The sequence below is a fragment of the Aedes albopictus genome, chromosome 1, assembly GCF_035046485.1.
Source record: "Aedes albopictus strain Foshan chromosome 1, AalbF5, whole genome shotgun sequence".
Taxonomy (NCBI): domain Eukaryota; kingdom Metazoa; phylum Arthropoda; class Insecta; order Diptera; family Culicidae; genus Aedes; species Aedes albopictus.
The window spans coordinates 125,522,703-125,537,260 of NC_085136.1; the positions used below are offsets into that span (position 1 = coordinate 125,522,703).

Here is a 14,558-nt window from a genome sequence, read left to right on the forward strand (position 1 = left end):
GTGTGTGCTTTGTGACCTTAAACACACGCGTCTATCTGATGCTAAAACTGCATCACGCTCGCACGACGAACGAGGTTTTTTGGCACTTTTTACAACGACAGTCATCCTGAAGGGTTCAACTATCGTTGTCTTCAATATCACACAAGAAATGAATGGAATTTTAAATACAGTATGACCCATAAAAAAATGCGACAGTTTTCAAAGTGATCGTTCCCCTAATTCCAACCTTATTAACCTTGCATGTATCTATTGGATGGTATAGTAGAGCCACTAATCTGACAATGGCAAAGGAACATAGACTGATTTCATGCGCATACCTTTGGAAATATAACATTGAACACATGGATGTCAAAATCGTCCACGCGCCAGAGGCCGTTTTTTAAGGATATAATTTTCTTTCAATTGCTTTCAATCACATTCAATCAAATTTTATTTTCAAAATAGTACTTTTATGGCTGGATAAGGTCTTCAGGAGCTCGTTGGTTTGTCGGACAAGAACGAAAAAAGTATTAACTTATAAATTAAGAGACATTTTCTGAAAATTGAACTAATTGACAAATGATAATTTTTAGAAAATATTATGTTTCAAGCATGAAATTGTTTTTAAGTACTTAGTATTTGTACCTATCATAAAGGTAGGTTTATATGCCTTCATCGACAAAAAATTGTTTTGAAAAATGTTCAAACAGTGTTATGTTTTTTAAATATTTTATCTTAAATACGGTTTTTAATATGTAGCACCTTTTTTAGTTTTTGTTTTCTAAACATTTGAAATTATTTTTAAAATATTTTTCAAACATGGGCGTATTAAAGAGTACATATTTCTTCATGGTTTCCATGTGTTTGAAATTTTTTATCTTAGTTCGTTTTGCTCTGAACATTAGAGGTAAACTTGATTTTATTTAGAAATTGTTAACAATTATAAGGTATCCCATATACGTAACCAATGAATATTTTGCCAAAAGTTTCAGAGATCCTGTATGACAATGACCTCCTTATTGTATCCCAATCCAAAAAAGTTTAATTCATTAGGATTATTTCAATAAAAATCATCAAATACCGCAAAAAAATGGAATGTCGCATTTTTTATGGGTCATACTGTAGATGTGTTGTGTATAGCTGTCAAGTAATCGCCAAATCTTTATTCGTCATCAAAGTTCGTATAAATGTTCACATTTATGCATTGAAGAGAATGTTTAGGAATCAGAGACCAACTTTATTTGAAAATTCCATACTTTCTGTGGGCTTCGTGGCCGTGCGGTTAGCGACGTCAGTCGTCTAGGCGTTTCGTAAGCCTCGGAGTGCGGGTTCGATTCCCGCTCCAGTCGGAGAAAACTTTTCGTCAAACGGAAAATTCTTCATTGGGCCACTGGGTGTTATGTTGTCCGTTGTCTCGTGTTAGTGTAATGTTCAGTCTGTGCAGCCTCTGGCTGAAGACGGTGTAGCGTCTTTTCCTTGGGGTTATAACTATAGTTGTACTGCTATTCATATACTACCTAGAAAATAAAAATATACCTTGGTTTGGTAAATTTTTAAAGTTTTGAGTTTTTTTTTCTGGGTGCTAGTTCAGTGCAATCAAGAAACGATGTATGGACGACTTTTCCCTTGTGGTTTTGTCTAAAACTTTGCCGAATAGTGTAGGGGTCGCACATGCATACCGAAGTCGTGAGGGACCTGTGAAGGCGACTCTCCACGAGGTGAATGTAAATTACACTCACCTAGTGAAGAGTCGCATTCATAGCGCAGTCACGACTTTGGTATGCGTATCCGACCCCGACTCTATTCGGCAAATTTTTAGAAACAAAAACTACAAGCTAAAAGTCCTCCATAGACCGTATCTTGATAGCACGTTTCTGAGCTGAGAAAACTGCAAGTGAGTGTAACTCTTTGCAAGTGAGTCTTCCCATCCCTGGGTGAAATACTGACGATCAAAAAGTGATTTTAGTTTAGAGATAGAAGATCTGATAATAACATCTGAAAAATGTTCCTGGAAATCTGAAACATATCAAAATTTGATATTTGAAGATAAAATGAATAGCTCGCTGCTATTAATTAGATCTTACAAAATCTAAATATGGTATGATGATGATGTACCAGGAGTAATTTTTTTATTTAATTTTAAGATCTTGTATGCCAATCAAACTCATATCACTTTATGATCTCCATATCAAAATATACTATTATTTCCTCTACTCGGGTTTCGATTATTGACCAGTTTCACCCCAAATGCATAAATGTTGATTATTTTTAGTTTCAAATTTTAGTTGGTTCATTGAAATGATAAAAAGTTAGAGTTTTATCTTCAATTACTGATTCAACCCATTATTATACTTATTTCAGTACATCACATTTGACTGATTCTGTATCCTTTTCAACAGTATAAGTGAATAATTTTCCCCAAAATTGCGGGACCGATGGAATTTCCAAAGCAGTTGCCGGCTAATCATTACTAGAAACATCTCAATGAAATTTCCAAATAATTTCCTAATATGTTTTCAAAATAGGTACACACACACTAAACGCTTTCAGCAATATTTTGCTGAATTTTGCCGAACTGAAGGGTCCAGCAAAATTTATTGCTGAAATTTCAGCAAAATTTGCAGAATGTCAGCTAACCGTTACTGGCGATCAGCAGAGTTTGCTGAACAAATCAGCAAAATTTTGCTGAATTTCAGCAAAATGCTTGCTGAAGCCTTCAGTTCGGCGAAATTCAGCAAAATTTTGCTGAAACCCTCAATCCATTTTTGGTGTGCAGTTAGAAAAAATCACCGACTTCGGTAATGTTTTACCAAAATCACAACCGTTAAGGCGAAACTGGATCCATTTCCCCACTTTTTGGTTTTTGATTTTTCATAAAATACAGAAGCAATATTTTCAAAATCGGTTTTCGTGCACATGTAGAGTATGGATCAAGGTATCTCCTGATTTTTTCCAGATGGAAAATGTTTTTCGTTTTTGCAGAAACCATTTTTAAACAAAATTTCACAAAAAAAAGGTTTCTGCAAAAACGAAAAACATTTTCCACCTGAAAAAAAATCAGGAGATACCTTGATCCTTGGTACCTTGTGCACGAAACCGATTTTGAAAATATTGCTTCGTTATTTTGTAAAAATTCAAAAACCAAAAAATGAGGAAATGCTTCCAGTTTCGCCTTGAGTTTGTTTTTACAGGAAAAAATCGGAAAAGGTAGTAACTTTTCCCGAAGCTCGTTAGAATTTGATAGATAAACGATAATATTTTACCGATATTTGTATTTTTTTACAGAATTTCGTTAATAATCCATTACCGAACTCAGCGGTTGAGATTTCGGTAAAAATTACCAAACGCGATTAACTGTGTAAACGTCCTTGAAACCCCTTAAAAATCTCTGGAACGCTCCTGAAACTCGTTGAAACACTTCAGAAATTTCTCTGGAATGCCCGTGGACACTTTGTAGGTATTCGACCATTTGACCGAATGCCATTTAGCCGAATGGGTCGTTTGGCCGAATGCCGTTTTACCGAAATATGATCAAAAGGTTTCTGAGGAAGTTTATGACATTCTAATTGCCAATATGATCATCAGAAATATGTCCTTATTTTAATCATAGGCATGCCAATCAGGGATTAGTTGGCGATAAAACTGACAATATTTGACCAATCTTTTTCCTTCTTTGAATCATAGGCTGTTCTTTCGAGTTATACTGATACGGAAATCAGTGGCTCACTTATGTTCATTATTTATTTGTCGGTCAAACGGCATTCACCAAATGTCATTCGGCCAAATGACCCTTTCGGCCAAACGGCATCACCCGGAACCCACTTCGAAACTTCCACAAACAACCCTGATACCGGACTACCCTCTGAAACCCATTAAAGCCCTATGTGGCCCCATGGAACGCCACTGCAGTTTCCCTGAAATGCCCGTAGAACCCCCTGAAGGCTCCTGGAACACCTCCGGTTTGCTACTGTTCGATTGAAATTAAAAACCAATCTGACAGTCATGCTAACAGCTAAGGTTATGTCAGTGTTCATATAAGCATGATAAAGGAATCATAAAAAACCTAGTTTATTTAAGAAAAGAACAATAAAAGTAGTTATTTATATAACGAGTTGGAAATGTTGATTTTCAGCACGAGTCGTACATTTATCCAAAGACTTGCCGAATTGGATAAATACGAAGAGTGCTCAAAAATCATATTTCGTAACGAGTTCCGTACAATATTTTATGCAATGATTTTTTACATTATACAACTCATTTGAGTTGCATAATTATCATTACATTTGAACATTATGTAACTTTTTCTTATTATGCAACTCATTTTAGTTGTATAATGAATCGGTACGGGAAAGTAAGTCATTATGATACTGAAATGAGTAGCATAAAATAGAAATTAAGATACTGAATTGCATAATAGTAGTTTACGCAACAATATGTGCAGAATGATGTTTTTACAGCACGAGTCGTACATTTATCCAACGAGGCTTGCCGAGTTGGATAATTACAACGAGTGCTGTTATAATTGAGTTCTGCACCGAGTTGCGTACAACCTTTTTTTTTGCAATTTCATAAATAACCGCTTGATGCGAGGTATGCACTTCAAACGGAATCGCTCAAGTAATTTTCGTTCAGTGAATTATTTTTCCGCTTGTTTTTCCGTGACCGGAATGGTCAAGAAATTTAACACAGCAAGCCTTATTTGATTTGACGTTTCCTTTCAGCTCCGTACTAGGATTCGGAATAAAGCGACGCTTTCTCTTTTCTTGAGCGATTCCTTGCCTGAATTTACCACGCATCGAGATAGGCCAAGAAATTTCTTGCGATCTGCGTACTACCCATGAGGATAGTTTTTGACCAAACTTTTTCATCAATCTGCACACTGATGTTCATAGCCATGTTTAAGAAGTCTCATCATAGCAGGTTATACTGTGCGGTTGTCAGATTTTTTCAAAACTGCGTCCAGAAAGCATCAAGAAGTTGATCAAAACTGAAAACAGTGCTGTAATTGTTCATTACGCAACGCAAATCAGTGCTGTGATGAACCATTACAGCACTGCTAATTTGGTGTGGAAAAATAGGCCTATTCCTGGCAGATTTGCGTGAGGTAAAACAGCCTATTGCGGTGAGAAATTGCAAAAAGTAATTTGAAACAATACAAATAAAAAAGAACATCCTCCCTGTTCTTGTAACTATGATATGACTTGGATATTTAATTGTGGTCAGTTTGTCAGCAAAGCTTATTTCTGAACAGCAATTTCTTAAAATTAACTTTAACCTTCCGTAACTCGCGCGGTTTGCTACCTGCGTCAGCACCACGCTTATGCTGAGTACGAAAAGCGAAAATTTTTCAACGTGTTGTACAAAATACAACAGCGCGATCGCTCGAGGGTTAAGAATTTGGCGGTTGGGGACTTTTAAAAGGAAAGTATATATTATTTTCTAACTAAATCGGTGCCATATCGTGTCACTCGTGTATACTAGAGTGGGTCATCGTGGGTCACACACAGACATCATCTCAACTCGTCGAGCTGAGTCGATTGGTATATAACACTTGACCCCTCCGGGGGCTCTATCAAATTTTCGTTTTTGGAGTGAACATATAGCCTTTCGGTACACCTTGGTGTACGAGAAAGGCAAAAACAATTTCCAAAATTTTTCAAAATATGTAGAATCAATAGAAACTCTACATACTATTTAAGAAATTTCTCAAACTCAGGAACGTCCTTGAATTACGATACGCTTAGAGGGAGGCGATGTCTCAGCAAAGTGTAACAACCCATGCAAAAATTGCAAAGCTCCTATATGTACAAAAAGTGTGATGTACGGGGAGGGAGGTTTAAAATGGACATCTTTTGCGTGGCGTAATTTATGTTTTTTTTTTCTTTCCAATACTGTGTGTGCTTTGTGACCTTAAACACACGCGTCTATCTGATGCTAAAACTGCATCACGCTCGCACGACGAACGAGGTTTTTTGGCACTTTTTACAACGACAGTCATCCTGAAGGGTTCAACTATCGTTGTCTTCAATATCACACAAGAAATGAATGGAATTTTAAATACAGTATGACCCATAAAAAAATGCGACAGTTTTCAAAGTGATCGTTCCCCTAATTCCAACCTTATTAACCTTGCATGTATCTATTGGATGGTATAGTAGAGCCACTAATCTGACAATGGCAAAGGAACATAGACTGATTTCATGCGCATACCTTTGGAAATATAACATTGAACACATGGATGTCAAAATCGTCCACGCGCCAGAGGCCGTTTTTTAAGGATATAATTTTCTTTCAATTGCTTTCAATCACATTCAATCAAATTTTATTTTCAAAATAGTACTTTTATGGCTGGATAAGGTCTTCAGGAGCTCGTTGGTTTGTCGGACAAGAACGAAAAAAGTATTAACTTATAAATTAAGAGACATTTTCTGAAAATTGAACTAATTGACAAATGATAATTTTTAGAAAATATTATGTTTCAAGCATGAAATTGTTTTTAAGTACTTAGTATTTGTACCTATCATAAAGGTAGGTTTATATGCCTTCATCGACAAAAAATTGTTTTGAAAAATGTTCAAACAGTGTTATGTTTTTTAAATATTTTATCTTAAATACGGTTTTTAATATGTAGCACCTTTTTTAGTTTTTGTTTTCTAAACATTTGAAATTATTTTTAAAATATTTTTCAAACATGGGCGTATTAAAGAGTACATATTTCTTCATGGTTTCCATGTGTTTGAAATTTTTTATCTTAGTTCGTTTTGCTCTGAACATTAGAGGTAAACTTGATTTTATTTAGAAATTGTTAACAATTATAAGGTATCCCATATACGTAACCAATGAATATTTTGCCAAAAGTTTCAGAGATCCTGTATGACAATGACCTCCTTATTGTATCCCAATCCAAAAAAGTTTAATTCATTAGGATTATTTCAATAAAAATCATCAAATACCGCAAAAAAATGGAATGTCGCATTTTTTATGGGTCATACTGTAGATGTGTTGTGTATAGCTGTCAAGTAATCGCCAAATCTTTATTCGTCATCAAAGTTCGTATAAATGTTCACATTTATGCATTGAAGAGAATGTTTAGGAATCAGAGACCAACTTTATTTGAAAATTCCATACTTTCTGTGGGCTTCGTGGCCGTGCGGTTAGCGACGTCAGTCGTCTAGGCGTTTCGTAAGCCTCGGAGTGCGGGTTCGATTCCCGCTCCAGTCGGAGAAAACTTTTCGTCAAACGGAAAATTCTTCATTGGGCCACTGGGTGTTATGTTGTCCGTTGTCTCGTGTTAGTGTAATGTTCAGTCTGTGCAGCCTCTGGCTGAAGACGGTGTAGCGTCTTTTCCTTGGGGTTATAACTATAGTTGTACTGCTATTCATATACTACCTAGAAAATAAAAATATACCTTGGTTTGGTAAATTTTTAAAGTTTTGAGTTTTTTTTTCTGGGTGCTAGTTCAGTGCAATCAAGAAACGATGTATGGACGACTTTTCCCTTGTGGTTTTGTCTAAAACTTTGCCGAATAGTGTAGGGGTCGCACATGCATACCGAAGTCGTGAGGGACCTGTGAAGGCGACTCTCCACGAGGTGAATGTAAATTACACTCACCTAGTGAAGAGTCGCATTCATAGCGCAGTCACGACTTTGGTATGCGTATCCGACCCCGACTCTATTCGGCAAATTTTTAGAAACAAAAACTACAAGCTAAAAGTCCTCCATAGACCGTATCTTGATAGCACGTTTCTGAGCTGAGAAAACTGCAAGTGAGTGTAACTCTTTGCAAGTGAGTCTTCCCATCCCTGGGTGAAATACTGACGATCAAAAAGTGATTTTAGTTTAGAGATAGAAGATCTGATAATAACATCTGAAAAATGTTCCTGGAAATCTGAAACATATCAAAATTTGATATTTGAAGATAAAATGAATAGCTCGCTGCTATTAATTAGATCTTACAAAATCTAAATATGGTATGATGATGATGTACCAGGAGTAATTTTTTTATTTAATTTTAAGATCTTGTATGCCAATCAAACTCATATCACTTTATGATCTCCATATCAAAATATACTATTATTTCCTCTACTCGGGTTTCGATTATTGACCAGTTTCACCCCAAATGCATAAATGTTGATTATTTTTAGTTTCAAATTTTAGTTGGTTCATTGAAATGATAAAAAGTTAGAGTTTTATCTTCAATTACTGATTCAACCCATTATTATACTTATTTCAGTACATCACATTTGACTGATTCTGTATCCTTTTCAACAGTATAAGTGAATAATTTTCCCCAAAATTGCGGGACCGATGGAATTTCCAAAGCAGTTGCCGGCTAATCATTACTAGAAACATCTCAATGAAATTTCCAAATAATTTCCTAATATGTTTTCAAAATAGGTACACACACACTAAACGCTTTCAGCAATATTTTGCTGAATTTTGCCGAACTGAAGGGTCCAGCAAAATTTATTGCTGAAATTTCAGCAAAATTTGCAGAATGTCAGCTAACCGTTACTGGCGATCAGCAGAGTTTGCTGAACAAATCAGCAAAATTTTGCTGAATTTCAGCAAAATGCTTGCTGAAGCCTTCAGTTCGGCGAAATTCAGCAAAATTTTGCTGAAACCCTCAATCCATTTTTGGTGTGCAGTTAGAAAAAATCACCGACTTCGGTAATGTTTTACCAAAATCACAACCGTTAAGGCGAAACTGGATCCATTTCCCCACTTTTTGGTTTTTGATTTTTCATAAAATACAGAAGCAATATTTTCAAAATCGGTTTTCGTGCACATGTAGAGTATGGATCAAGGTATCTCCTGATTTTTTCCAGATGGAAAATGTTTTTCGTTTTTGCAGAAACCATTTTTAAACAAAATTTCACAAAAAAAAGGTTTCTGCAAAAACGAAAAACATTTTCCACCTGAAAAAAAATCAGGAGATACCTTGATCCTTGGTACCTTGTGCACGAAACCGATTTTGAAAATATTGCTTCGTTATTTTGTAAAAATTCAAAAACCAAAAAATGAGGAAATGCTTCCAGTTTCGCCTTGAGTTTGTTTTTACAGGAAAAAATCGGAAAAGGTAGTAACTTTTCCCGAAGCTCGTTAGAATTTGATAGATAAACGATAATATTTTACCGATATTTGTATTTTTTTACAGAATTTCGTTAATAATCCATTACCGAACTCAGCGGTTGAGATTTCGGTAAAAATTACCAAACGCGATTAACTGTGTAAACGTCCTTGAAACCCCTTAAAAATCTCTGGAACGCTCCTGAAACTCGTTGAAACACTTCAGAAATTTCTCTGGAATGCCCGTGGACACTTTGTAGGTATTCGACCATTTGACCGAATGCCATTTAGCCGAATGGGTCGTTTGGCCGAATGCCGTTTTACCGAAATATGATCAAAAGGTTTCTGAGGAAGTTTATGACATTCTAATTGCCAATATGATCATCAGAAATATGTCCTTATTTTAATCATAGGCATGCCAATCAGGGATTAGTTGGCGATAAAACTGACAATATTTGACCAATCTTTTTCCTTCTTTGAATCATAGGCTGTTCTTTCGAGTTATACTGATACGGAAATCAGTGGCTCACTTATGTTCATTATTTATTTGTCGGTCAAACGGCATTCACCAAATGTCATTCGGCCAAATGACCCTTTCGGCCAAACGGCATCACCCGGAACCCACTTCGAAACTTCCACAAACAACCCTGATACCGGACTACCCTCTGAAACCCATTAAAGCCCTATGTGGCCCCATGGAACGCCACTGCAGTTTCCCTGAAATGCCCGTAGAACCCCCTGAAGGCTCCTGGAACACCTCCGGTTTGCTACTGTTCGATTGAAATTAAAAACCAATCTGACAGTCATGCTAACAGCTAAGGTTATGTCAGTGTTCATATAAGCATGATAAAGGAATCATAAAAAACCTAGTTTATTTAAGAAAAGAACAATAAAAGTAGTTATTTATATAACGAGTTGGAAATGTTGATTTTCAGCACGAGTCGTACATTTATCCAAAGACTTGCCGAATTGGATAAATACGAAGAGTGCTCAAAAATCATATTTCGTAACGAGTTCCGTACAATATTTTATGCAATGATTTTTTACATTATACAACTCATTTGAGTTGCATAATTATCATTACATTTGAACATTATGTAACTTTTTCTTATTATGCAACTCATTTTAGTTGTATAATGAATCGGTACGGGAAAGTAAGTCATTATGATACTGAAATGAGTAGCATAAAATAGAAATTAAGATACTGAATTGCATAATAGTAGTTTACGCAACAATATGTGCAGAATGATGTTTTTACAGCACGAGTCGTACATTTATCCAACGAGGCTTGCCGAGTTGGATAATTACAACGAGTGCTGTTATAATTGAGTTCTGCACCGAGTTGCGTACAACCTTTTTTTTGCAATTTCATAAATAACCGCTTGATGCGAGGTATGCACTTCAAACGGAATCGCTCAAGTAATTTTCGTTCAGTGAATTATTTTTCCGCTTGTTTTTCCGTGACCGGAATGGTCAAGAAATTTAACACAGCAAGCCTTATTTGATTTGACGTTTCCTTTCAGCTCCGTACTAGGATTCGGAATAAAGCGACGCTTTCTCTTTTCTTGAGCGATTCCTTGCCTGAATTTACCACGCATCGAGATAGGCCAAGAAATTTCTTGCGATCTGCGTACTACCCATGAGGATAGTTTTTGACCAAACTTTTTCATCAATCTGCACACTGATGTTCATAGCCATGTTTAAGAAGTCTCATCATAGCAGGTTATACTGTGCGGTTGTCAGATTTTTTCAAAACTGCGTCCAGAAAGCATCAAGAAGTTGATCAAAACTGAAAACAGTGCTGTAATTGTTCATTACGCAACGCAAATCAGTGCTGTGATGAACCATTACAGCACTGCTAATTTGGTGTGGAAAAATAGGCCTATTCCTGGCAGATTTGCGTGAGGTAAAACAGCCTATTGCGGTGAGAAATTGCAAAAAGTAATTTGAAACAATACAAATAAAAAAGAACATCCTCCCTGTTCTTGTAACTATGATATGACTTGGATATTTAATTGTGGTCAGTTTGTCAGCAAAGCTTATTTCTGAACAGCAATTTCTTAAAATTAACTTTAACCTTCCGTAACTCGCGCGGTTTGCTACCTGCGTCAGCACCACGCTTATGCTGAGTACGAAAAGCGAAAATTTTTCAACGTGTTGTACAAAATACAACAGCGCGATCGCTCGAGGGTTAAGAATTTGGCGGTTGGGGACTTTTAAAAGGAAAGTATATATTATTTTCTAACTAAATCGGTGCCATATCGTGTCACTCGTGTATACTAGAGTGGGTCATCGTTTATATGGAAAAATGAAAAATTCAATGGTATCCCATCAGATCAAAGCTTTTTTGATCCCTTTTCTGGACCCAAATAAGTGTGCAAAATTTGGGCACGATTGGTTATGTCTACGTTTTGCGCATCGCGTTTGAAGTTTGTATGGGGTTTTACATGGAAAAACACACTCTTTGCATTTCTCTCATAACAAGCTCGAATTTTTCCAAAACCATGTAACCGATAAAGTGGAAACATAGCCTAGGGTGTTCTGAAAAACTTTGTCGAAGACCACGAAGTGATCTGATGCTTATGAAAAAAGTTATAGCGTTGACATTGCTTGCCGAAACAGCATGATTTTGTTGCTATTGTTATTCCTTTACATGTTAAAACTTAAGCGGATGCATGCAGTTTGATAAATATATCTCTTTTTACAAGCATCGGATCGCTGTGCGGTCTTCGACAAAGTTTTTCAGAACATCCTAGGCTAACATTTTACATTATCGGTTAAAAAGTTTCAGACAAACTTTTTCAACTTATGACAAATATGCAAAAAAGTATGTTTTCCCATACAAAATCCCATACAAATTTCAATTGCAATGCGCAAGTGTAGACGCAACCGATCGTGCTCAAATTTTGCACAGATACTCAGGACCCGAAACGGAACCAAAAAAGCTTTGATCTGAGAAAACGGTTCCGATGACCCACACTAGTGTATACGTTTCTACATACATTAGTCGTTTACATTAAGCAAGAAATACATGCTTAAGATCGATTTATAATACGATTTTCAGAAACTTATTCAAATATTGACGAATCACCCCACTCTTCAAAGAAATTGACGATCAGAGGAATTAATGAGCAAATTCACAAAAAAACTGTCTAATGATTCTCAAAGGAAGTGAGGAATCCATTTTATTTTGTACAATTGTGCACTTGTATCACACAATGATACATACCCTACAGACATCAATTTCCACTACCCATGTAACTGTAGCTGGTCTCGTGTCTCGGTCCTCCAGAACCGAGGATAAAATTAGCATTTTCCATCACATTTATCTCCGATCTAAGTCAAACTTTGCCGCCCGTTTGTTGATCCCAACTACCAAAACATAAATAAGCAATTGTCGTGCCCCGCCGGTCGGTGGTGTCGTCTTGTTATCATGGTCAGGGCCATCGTTGTTGGTTGTTTTGTGCCATTTACCCGGGTTTCACGAGGGACTTATCGTCCGCTTTCTGCTGTTAATATCCCCAAAACACAACCACGTTTCGAGAATAGTTGCCAATTTGACTCGTTTTATCTTTTATTCGTCCGCTAACGACCACCGCACACCGTGTGCAAAGAATCCATGCACCACCACCATGACTGGTGGTGTGGCTGATCCTTTGAGACTTTAATAGCCCAAAGCTCTATCATCATTTGGAAGTTTACACAGCATTACTGCTCATTGCACAAGTCACGAAGTCGCTCGAAACGAAAAGTTGTTCTCTGAAAACTTCGAAAACAAGAGGACAAATAGATGATAGATGTGCGTTTGAAAGGAGATGGACAAAAAAATGGAAGTAAAGGGAAAATAATTTGATGAAGTAAGCATATGATAACTACTTTATGATGTTTTTGTTCCGAATTACAATTCTGAAAATTTCAAAAGGATGTAGCGTTTTTGGAGTCTAGTATATTTGTAATAATAATTTATCAACGTTTCTCTACGAAATGTTTTTTTTTTTCAATTCTAATAGAGTCACTTACCTTTTTTGCTCCCGGCGAATCAAACTGATTTGTTCAAACCATGCTTCAGTAGAAACTGTACTTTCAAAGTCTGGGCCACATCAATCGCAAATTTGTTTTCACTGTTAACTGTATCGTACATGTTAGTTTTTTGCACCTTTTTCACATATTATGTTCGTTAGATGTTTCTCTCACTCTAATTAATTTCCGCGTATTCTATTCACAGCACATTTTTCTTCATCATTTATCTGATCGCTCCCTAATTGACTTGATTCGCTTCCTGTCCATGACTGTTCACGATTTGGCATCATACTCATTTTGATCGACTGCCAATCGCATCAGTCGGTGTCGTGTGTCTAAATATCGGATGAATCATATGCGTGTCACTGCCTGCCTACCGATGGCAAAGTTTCTTCCTGGTGCCGGATGATTAAATCACATCGTCATTCTGGATCCCACGGCCACCGGCACCGTTTACGGTTGCTTATCTGCAGACTTTAGTTTTTTTGTCTGTACCGGCAGCTTTCACTTATCACAATGTCAACTATACCGAGCGGTTACATGAAGGAAGAGAAGTTGCGATTTACATGATTAGTAACAGTGGGGTGAAGCAAGAAAAATAAGCATAAATTCTCGCGTTTAGTATCATACAGGCGTATCTAAAATGATCGATTTCTCTCCATCGATTGTCTCTTCGGATTATTCTGCGAAATACGGCCAATATTCGAATGATCTATCGGTGTATTTCGGTAAATGACAACTAGGACTAGCTTCTAAAACAATAAAAACGACCGAAAATGATTTGCCAGTCAAGTTATTAACCAGAGAGAAAATCGATGAAGAGATTTCGATTAATGTAGATACGCCTGTATGGTACTAAGCGCGAGAATTATGTAATGTAGCCGTAATATATTGAAAACAAGTATACATAAAGGGGATAGACAATATGATCGGGACAGGCAAAATTTTCACTTTTCAAAATATGTTCAAATAGCTGTAACTTTTTGAAAAGTGCATCGAAAAACCTGAAATTTCTGCTGTAAGTTGATCAATTAGTTGTGTATCGATGGTCCAATTTTGGAAAAGATCGGGCTATTCTGTACGAAGCTATAAAGATTCTAGGAAAAGGCATAATTATCCGATAGCCAACTTTGAGCTGTTAAATCTCCGAATGCAATAAACCGAATGCAATGAAATTTTGACCACTTATGACTTACATAAAGAGCTTTGAAAAACGTTTGACTTAACTTGAAATTATTAACAAGAGATAAAGTTTTATCGATTTAATTTATTTTATGATTTTTCAGAAAATTGGTCTATTTTTAATATGCATCCCATTACTTTTTCAATTCATTACCGGTTATGTTGTTACTTTCCATCAAAACATATTTATATACAAGTCAATTAAAGGGAATTTAAATAAACTATAATTAGAATCTTGAATTTTGAAACGATGTTGAAGTTTTGGAAAATTTGGTGTTTTATTAGAAAAATAATCAAATCGTTATAAT

At 36.2% G+C, this 14,558-nt stretch overlaps 1 protein-coding gene across 8 annotated transcripts in view; it reads right to left on the reverse strand.

Moving 5' to 3' along the window:
* The window catches only part of LOC109422953 (5-hydroxytryptamine receptor 2B), a 172,379-nt gene that overhangs the window by 143,045 nt on the left and 14,776 nt on the right, over positions 1–14,558 (reverse strand). For 3 of the 8 annotated variants that reach the window (XM_029861607.2, XM_062845345.1, XM_029861606.2), the window contains exon 2: positions 13,069–13,591. The exons of 1 other annotated variant lie outside the window; for it this stretch is intronic. The gene's annotated coding sequence lies outside the window, so the exon portion shown is untranslated. The remainder of the gene's footprint in view (positions 1–13,068; positions 13,592–14,558) is intronic. 4 more of the 8 variants (XM_062845351.1, XM_062845350.1, XM_062845349.1 and 1 more) reach the window with 2 other exon arrangements.